The following is a 9,524-nucleotide window of genomic DNA, read 5'->3' as shown; positions in this document are numbered from 1 at the left end:
GCAGCCTCTAGGGGAAAACCACGCACTCCTGACTGCATGTCTAGCTGTGAGGCGGGGAGGACGCTCACTAAAGCGCCCGTGTCGCACAGAAAACGCCGGCCAGAAACGGAGTCCTCAACGAATAGCAGGCTGCTTTGCCGTCCGGCGCCCAGCGCAGCTACAGGGCGCCGGTCCTGACGTTTCCCGGCGGCTTAAAGGAGCAGGGCGGAATGCATCTCTTAGCGCGCATACCAAAACGGGCGTGATAAAAACAATGACCGGACTTAGAGTCACGCTGAGCCGCAGCAACGACACCAGGGGCAGAAAAAGTGAAATCAGCCGGTCTTCCGCTGTCCAGCACGGCGCAGGACTGCCGACTGGCAATGTAAACTCTGTCCGCTTCTCTCGCCAACTCGCGGAAATCTGTAATTGGGGAGCTTGCTAGGGCTGAGCGAACGGGAGCCGGCATCCGCTGCATAAATAGCTCGCGAAAAATAAAACAGGGCTGATGTCTGCCCAGCAAAGACAGCATGTGGTCCATAAATTCGGATGGCTTCTGATCTCCCAAGGAGGGCAAGGCGAGAAGCCGACGTGCCCGCTCCGGCTCTGACAACTCGAAAGTTGCTAGCAGCAGCGATTTAAAAGCCCCATACTTGCCGTCCGCTGGGGGATCCTGCAGAAAGCTCACCACCCGGGATGCCGTGGCGTTGTCCAGTGCAGCAACAACATAATAATATTTCGTGTCGTCCTGTGTGATGCCCCGGACGGCGAACTGGGCTTCAGCCTGTGCGAACCACACAGCGGCATTGTCACGCCAGAAGTCTGGCAGCTTTAAAGCCACAGCATTAGCTGTCATGCTGAGGGAAATCTCGAAACACGTACGAGGATATGTCGGGGTCACCAATGTGGCGAGAGGAAAAAGGCAGGAGGCAGATGTTTAGTCCGTGAAAGGGACGAAGCACTTTTTATTAACAACAAAACAAACAAGAATAGAGCAAGATCCGGTTGCCGCCAAGATAACCAAAAACAGCAACCGGAAGTTGAACAAGCCTTCAGAATAAGAGCACATCTGCCCTGAGAATTCTGATTGTTTATGAACCCGCTACAATAGGCTATAACTGAATTACTGTCACTGGGCAGACCCAGTATAGCAGTATCATCAGAATACTTGTAGTAGATAGTGATAGATGAGGGGCTAATGCAGTCATTGGTATAAAGTGTAAAGAGGAAGGGACTAAGGACACACCCTTGAGGGGCTACAGTGTTGTTGATCACGGTTGCTGATTTGGCTGTGCCTATCCTTACAGCCTGTGGTCTATTGCTGAGGAAATTATGGACCCAACGGATGAGAGATGGCGATATGTTGAATTGAAGAAGCTTCTTGATCATCTGGTGGCGTTGAATCATATTAAAAGCGGAACTGAAGTCAATGAAGAGGACAGTAGCGAAGGTGCCTGGAGATTCAAGGTGTTGGAGAAGGGAGTGGAGGAGACATGCCACAGCATCCTCTGTTCCTCTCTTCGCCTAGTAGGCAAACTGGTATAAGTCCAGCTGCGGTCTGAAAGATGGCTGGATTATATGAAGTTTCTCTAGGCATTTCATTATCCTCCTGAGGCCCAAGGAAAAAAGTGTTAGGTTATTTGTCTTTGGAGAAAATAAGACATCTTACAATTTAGATTTTTTCAAATGTATTTTTATTTTTAATTTCACAGCATGCCCTCTTTAGTATGTTTCCTTACATCAGTGAAAAGATAGATGCAAAAACAAAATGTTCGCTACAATGGACATAAATGAATGGGTGGGGTCTCAGGAGGTTATTATGGATGCGAGTGCTATTGGCCGGTAATGATTTAGCTCAGAGGGACGAGGTTTCATATTATTCGTTTTCCAAATTGTAGGAATAGTCACCAATCTCAATGAGTCCCAAAAGATGGAATGGAAGATGGGAGGCACTTAGCTTCAGTGTTCTGTGGCACATAGCTTCAGTACTTTAGCTGGTATACTGTCAGGCCCAGCAGCCTTGCCAGCTTTGCATCTGTTCAGCTGCTGCCTCACATCCTCTACAGTAAAGGGAGGATATGTAGGATCATCAGAGGGAAGAGCATTGAGCAGCTCCTCACAGACAGCAGAGTAGTCCTGGTTGTCGAACCGTGTATAGAAGGAGTTTCAGGAGTCAGCAAAGGTGGTAAGATCAGTGCCTATGGGATGAAGGTCAAGGCAGGGTATTTGACCAGTGAGTAACTTTATTTTATGGAAGGCATGTTTGGGGTTCATTGTACTGACCTCCTGATCCAGTCTATCCTTATATTTGAGTTTGGCATTGATTATCTCATTCTTTACTTGTCTATTGAGTGACTTGACAGAAGCCCAGTCCTTGCGTAGAAATGCTTTGCATTTTTCCTTCAAGCTGTGCTTAATATGGGAAGTGATCCAGGGTTTGGAGTTAGGATATCTCCTAACATTGATGTAGTCCGTAATTACAGAAACTTTATGGTGTAGATAACCCTGGAAGATGTCCCAATCTGTACATGCATGTGAACCCTGTAGTCGTTCAGTTGCCTTCTCCGACCAGAGGGTGGCAAGGTGCACATATTTGATGCGCTTCAGTTCATGTCATGGTTCTGGATGGCACGGGAACGAGGCATGGTGCACAAATAAGGGGCGGACGATCCACTTGCGGCTCCAGCAAACAAAACAGGGTTTATTAAACAAAGACAACAAAACACAAGAAAACCAAAAAGACCACGAGGGGTCAAAACTAAAAACAGGGAGGAATTAACTAGACTAAATAACACACAAGGAAAACTAACTAGCACGACACTAAGGTAAACTACAATCAAGGGAAAACCAGAGACAAGGCTAGACAAGGGCATAGACGACTGAGACACGACGCGATGAACCAGAGGGGAACAGAACAAAGGCAGGAACTAATATACTACAGGGGTAATGACTAACACAGGGCAGGTGAGGCTGATTAACAAAGACTAGGGAAACAGGACACAGGTGAAACCAATTAACTCAGACACTAACAATCAGGGAAACTAAGAATTAATCAAGGAAACAGAAACCAACACTAGGGAATAAAACAGGTAAAGACACAAGCAGGGGCACAAGGGACAAAACCAAAACCAACTACAAAATCAGACACAAGAACTAAAGAAACTCAAATGAAACACTAGGGAGCAAAATACAAAAACAGAGGAGGCGGGATTCGAACTCACAACAAGAGGGAACTCAGGACCGAGGGGCAAACAAACAGCACATGCTTAATACATTGAGCCACAAGACCAGACAAGAGACAGGGGAGAAACAAGGACTGACGTATGGACGGGATGACCAGCACCACCTGCTGGTCAAACGGGGAAGGGGCACGGAAGGACCACAGCGGGAGGCCGACCCTGACAGTTCAGGTTTGTAGTGAGGTAGCAGGAAGACAACATTGTGGGCAGTGTGGCCGAGTGGAGGATGTACACGCGCGATGAAGGTGTCAGAGATGTCACCATAACATAAGTCCAGAGTATTAAGATTCCTAGTGGGAATATCCACATACTGACAAAAAGATGGCAGAACAGCGTAGAGTTTACAATTGTTAAAATCACAGTAAACACAGTAGGGTGTCAGGATATCTTGGCATCATGGAGCTGGCGTCCTCAGCCACTAGCTCTGCTGCTGCCTTGGTGTTGGCACTTGGTGGAATGTAGACACACCTGATTACTACAGTAGGGAATTCCCACGGTAGGTAGAAGGGGCGTACAGATAGAGTCCGCATCTCCACGTCAGGTGTACAGACAATGCGGTGTACTTTAATATTCGTGCACCACTGCTTATTGACAAAGATGCAGACCCCACCACCCCACTTCTTGTCCGTCTGAGGCCCGCCAGATCGTAAAATTGTCGAGACTAACCTCAGAGTCCGAGACGGTGTCATCAAGCCAGGTTTCGGTCAGGGCAATAACACTGGCGTCCCAAAAGGACCACTCCACCCGACACTTAGCATGCAATAAGTCCATTTTATTCCGAAGTGAACGTACATTGGCCAGTATGATGGAGGGAAGCGGTGATCTGAAGGGTTGCCTCCTGAGCCTGGAGCGTACACCTCCTCGCCTACCTCTTTTCCTCGGGCGAAGCTAAGGAGGAAGAGCAACCGCCGGTATTGAGGTGATAGACGACCGCAGTTGGAAAAGCTCCCCTCTACTGTAGATGCGTGGATTGTGGCCATTTTCCATTGGTTTTATCGCTGGACAGTCGCCGATGATCCAAAGGATTGTGAATGTAATCCAGAAAACCTTGTTCAGGGTCAGCGTAATAAACGCGTGATAAATACAATAGATACGGTAGACGTATCTAATTAATTAATTATTATTTAATGACGATTATTGCCTAATCGTTATGCTGAATAGTTGGTTCCTCCAAACTCAATTGCGGTATCCCCATGAGTCTGTTAATGTGAGACTCACTAATGAGATTCACTAATTACCAGTATTGCTTAGTAACCTGGGTTCGAAGGCTTGTCCACCGAGCTGCATCACCAGGTAATGTAAACGATTGGTAGTGAAGCTCCCCTCACGGCTGATGAGAGAGAGTCTCGCGATATAAGTTGGTTTACTTGGTTGCAGAGTGGGGGGGGTGGGACCTTGGCAGTTGGTTGCAGAGGCTGATGAGCTGATGGGATGATGGCACTCAGGAAGGGTGGCGTTTGGAGCAGTTATTGGAATGGAGCTCCTTGGATTCTCTCTCCTTGGGAAGCTTTGTCTAGGTTGCAGTTCTTTGTCTAGCTGGGCCTTCACCAGCAGACTTTAGCAGGGCTTATCCTTATCCTTAAATAGGCGTGGCCATTATTTTGTAGTAATACCAATTTAAATTGCACATCTGGAAACAACATATTTTGGTTGGTGTGGCTTATCCTAATTGATTTTCTCCAGAATGGATAATGTACACCTTAATTCAGTTCTTTTAATATAGCATCGTAGAACACAAAAAGCCTGCTAACAGACCACCAAGATCAGATGAGGACCACAAAGGAATGTGGAAGAGAAGGGGGGGTTGTTAAACAAAGAAAGAAGAATCCCTGAAAGTTAGGACACACTAAGATACCTGTTTAGACTATTCAACTTTTCTTCTGGTATAACCATGAGAACATACACTCACCTAAAGGATTATTAGGAACACCATACTAATACGGTGTTTGACCCCCTTTCGCCTTCAAAACTGCCTTAATTCTACGTGGCATTGATTCAACAAGGTGCTGAAAGCATTCTTTAGAAATGTTGGCCCATATTGATAGGATAGCATCTTGCAGTTGATGGAGATTTGTGGGATGCACATCCAGGGCACGAAGCTCCCGTTCCACCACATCCCAAAGATGCTCTATTGCAGTGGTTCCCAACCTTTTTTAACTCACGGCCCACACAGCCAAACACATATGTTTCCGCGGCCCACTGCAAAAGAACTTAAACGATCCCGCTTTTTGTGTCGGGTTAACTAAGTACTCGGAAGCAAGGCTGTTAATTGTCTTTATTGAATAAACTGGTAATGTATTGAATAAACAGAAAATATACATAACGGATCAGCAAGCCCCCACAGGCTCGGGTTGACATTTCGAAAACGGGAAAACGAAATCCAGGCAGAGGTCGGCAGCGGGTAGAACGTCAGCGAGCCGAAGAGCCGTCAGAGGGAACAGGCAGAGCTGGGTTGAAACGAGCAGTCAAAACCGGCAGAGAAATGGAGCACTGGACAAAGCAAGACTAGAGTCAGACTCGAGTGACAAGCGCAAATCGAGAGCAGGCAAAAAAAAAAAAAAAAAAAAAAAAAACCTTCGTTTGGGTTTATTTTGAGGCTTTTCAGTGTCAGGCTTACTTGTTGCTGAAGAAACGTCTGTATTTTTTCTTTTCAGCGATCCTGTTGTCAACCATTTATCCATTTTTAAATCTGCTTCAGCATGTATGAATCAAAACTATTTTAGATAGTCTAAGTTGGCGGGTTGTTATTAAACCAATCAGCGAGCTCGAATAGTGAACGCATAGTAACAGTTTATTATTTAATTTCTCATTATTTAATTATATATCAAATTATGATTTATTTGATTTTGACTAGACATTTTTTATTATATTAACAATATTACAATTTCTATTAATAATAATTGGCGGCCCCCCTGCAATACCGTCGCGGCCCACTAGGGGGCCGCGGCCCACAGGTTGGAAACCACTGCTCTATTGGGTTGAGATCTGGTGACTGTGGGGGCCATTTTAGTACAGTGAACTCATTGTCAATATTGCCTACCAGCTATCGTCCAATATCCCTTATTAATGTTGACCTTAAAATAATCTGCAAAGCTCTCTCAAAAAGAATAGAGAAGATAACCCCTCACATAATTCATCCTGACCAAACTGATTTCATAAAAGGGAGGCACTCATCAACAAACACACGTAGATTACTCAATCTGATAGACTATTCGTGCAATAAAAACCTTCAAATCATAATATTGTCTCTAGATGCAGAAAAAGCATTCGATAGAGTTAGTTGGAGTTTTTTATTTGCAACATTACACAAATTTGGTTTTGGAACCTCTTTTATAAACTGGTTAAAAATATTATATAGTTCCCCAACAGCATGTGTTAGGACAAATGACCAAACATCCTCTAGCTTCTGTCTCAAGAGGGGCACCAGGCAGGGATGCCCTCTCTCCCCCTCACTGTTTGCAATTTTTATTAAACCACTAGCAGCAGCAATTAGACAGGCTATAGTGATTAAAGGCATCAAATGCAAGAATGTGGAACATAAGGTCAGTCTTTATGCGGATGATGTGTTACTCTTTCTCCAGCATTCACAAACCACTCTCTCTGAGGTAATTACATTAATAAACTCTTTCTCAAGAGTCTCAGATTATTCAATAAACTGGTTAAAATCTACAGTTCTTCCAATTAACTGCTCCTTTCAGAACTCTTCCTCCACTCCACTGCAATCTGGGGATATTAAATATCTAGGTATTAATGTTTCACCTAGGCTGGCAGACTTAACTAAATTAAACCACATCCCACTTTTAAAGAAGGTAGAGGATGAGCTGGTTAGATGGAAGTCCCTGCCCATATCACTCATGGGAAGGGTTGCATCAATATAAATGATGGTGTTACCAAGAATTAATTATTTATTTGCAATGATTCCAAGTAAACCATCACCTGACTGGTTTAGATTTCTGGACTCCGCCATCTCTAAATTCCTTTGGAAAGATAAACCACCGCGTATTAGCTTAAAAACGCTGCAAAGGACCAAGGACAAAGGAGGACTAGATCTGCCTAACTTTCACCACTACTTCTTAGCCAACAGGCTTCAAAACATCTCAGGATGGCTAAAACATACCCTCTTAGATTAACCTTGGCTAGACGTAGAACAGGCTCTATGCAATAACATAGAGATTTCGGATCTACCATTCATTAGCTCAAACATTAAACGACATGAATGCTTCAAAAGCATCAGTATCAGCTCTTCTCTGACAGCATGGTGGGAGTTTCTTAAAATGACTGAGTCTTCATTAATCCCATGCAAACGTACTCCCATCTGGAACAACCCTGACATACTACTAAACAATAATATGATAAATTTCCCGGATTGGAGTTGTAAAGGTATTAAATACTTGGAACATATATTCGAAGAAATAGACTTTATCCCCTTTGACTTATTAGTTAAAAGACATGGGATTAACAAGAATAGATTTTTAGAATATCAACAAGTTAAATCTATAGTAAAAAGGAAATTCAAGTCTAATCAAATCAAATTACAAATACCACCAAGGGTGGCAGAATTCCTTAATCTCAAAACCCCCAAATTACTGTCTAAAATATACAGGACACTTTCCAAAATGGATGATTCAATATCCCTTCCTATTGCAAAATGGGAGGCAGATTTATCAATCAGCTGGAACCATAATTTCTGGTCTAAGACATGCTTAAAAACCTTTGAACTGATTAGAAGTCCAAATTTACAATTAATACAATACAAAATCCTGCATAGAGTGCACCATACAGGGCATCGGATGTTCAGGATGGGTTTTACATCTTCTAACAACTGCTCACACTGTCAAGGGGATACACCTGACAATTACATCCATGCTCTTTGGTTCTGTCCACTTGTTCAGATGTTTTGGCGCAGGATTTGTGAGGACTTATCAAAGTGTCTGAAATGTACCATTCCAGCCTCTCCTTCAGTCTGCTTGTTGGGTGACCTAGATGGTGTCACTACCGAGATTAACACAACCCACATGGCTTTCACCACTTTATGCATTGCTAAGAAGACTGTCCTCATGAACTGGAAAAATAAAAATAACCTTAATATCAACCAATATAGAGAGAGTTTGCTGGAACATATTAGTCTTGATACAGCTTCTGCCGCCACATTAGACCAATCTCTCTGGGCTCCTTTGATCAGCTCCATCACCTAGTGGCGGTGGGGGGTCGCAGGTTTGTCCCGCTTCGGTCTTTGTTGTTGGTGTGGGGGGGGGCCTATGGGCTTGGGGTGTCTGGGGGTTCCCTGGGGGGGGGGGGGGGGTTCTGGGGGGGTTCGGCGCTGGGACTGCGGTCCTGGCCTGGATGGGGCTTTGGTGGCTCTTGGGTGGCGTCTTTCTGGCGGCTGCATGCAGCGCTGCTGGGGTAGCCTGTGCCGGCGGACGTAGGTTGCCGGCCTGGCGGCCGTGCTGCTCCTGGGTGGGTCCGGGGCGGGCTTGGGGTTCTGGGGGCGCTCTGCCTCCGGGCTGGGGTTCCGGCTGGGCTGGGGGGGGCTTGGGTCCTGGTGGGTGGGTCGCCGGGGTGTGGGCTGGCGCGTGCACTGGGGCCCGGCCCCGGCGCGGGGACCTTCGCCGCATTGGAGGGGCTGGGGGCCTCTTTAGCTGGTGGGGAGGTTGTTACCATCTGTCCGCAGGTGGTCCCTGCCTTAGGGGTATCCACTCTGCGGGGGTGGGGGGGAATCCAATAGAGTAGGAGAATGGACCCAACCTGGGTGTCTATTGTCTTATGTAGTCTGGGAGTTGACTGAATGGTGGGGTGGGTGTAGTTTTTCCCTCTGTGGTGGGGTCTGGTTGGCTGCCCCGGGCTCTGTGGTGCCCGGTGGTGCCGCTGCTCTGGGCCCCCGGACTGGATGGGCCTCGGCTCTCCCGCCCTGGGTGGATTTCGGGGAACGGGGGTGCTTATGGGGGTCAGCGGGGGGGCTGGCTCCAGAGGGGGGGTACTTTGCCCCCCCCGATCCTTTCCTCCCCATCCCTAAATGCTTCCCTCCTCCCGCTTCGTCACCCCAACACACATATAGGGCTTTGAGGTGCAGGTGCGTCGCTGGGATGCAGGGGAGGTATTCCTCCTCTGTCCCCCCGTGACCACCTGTGTCTCAATCACACATCACAACTTAGACACTCTCATTACTTACTCTCTCATGACACATACATTTAGGGCCTTGGGGGTGGGCACAAGGAATGGCATCCAGAGGGCGGTCTGTTCATTCAGCCTTACCTCTGGTGCCAGTGCCCACTTCTCAATTTTAAGTTGCACATAGACATTGAGGGT

This window comes from Paramormyrops kingsleyae, chromosome 25 (genome assembly GCF_048594095.1).
Source record: "Paramormyrops kingsleyae isolate MSU_618 chromosome 25, PKINGS_0.4, whole genome shotgun sequence".
Taxonomy (NCBI): Eukaryota; Metazoa; Chordata; class Actinopteri; order Osteoglossiformes; family Mormyridae; genus Paramormyrops; species Paramormyrops kingsleyae.
Note: the sequence above shows the minus strand (reverse complement) of the source record.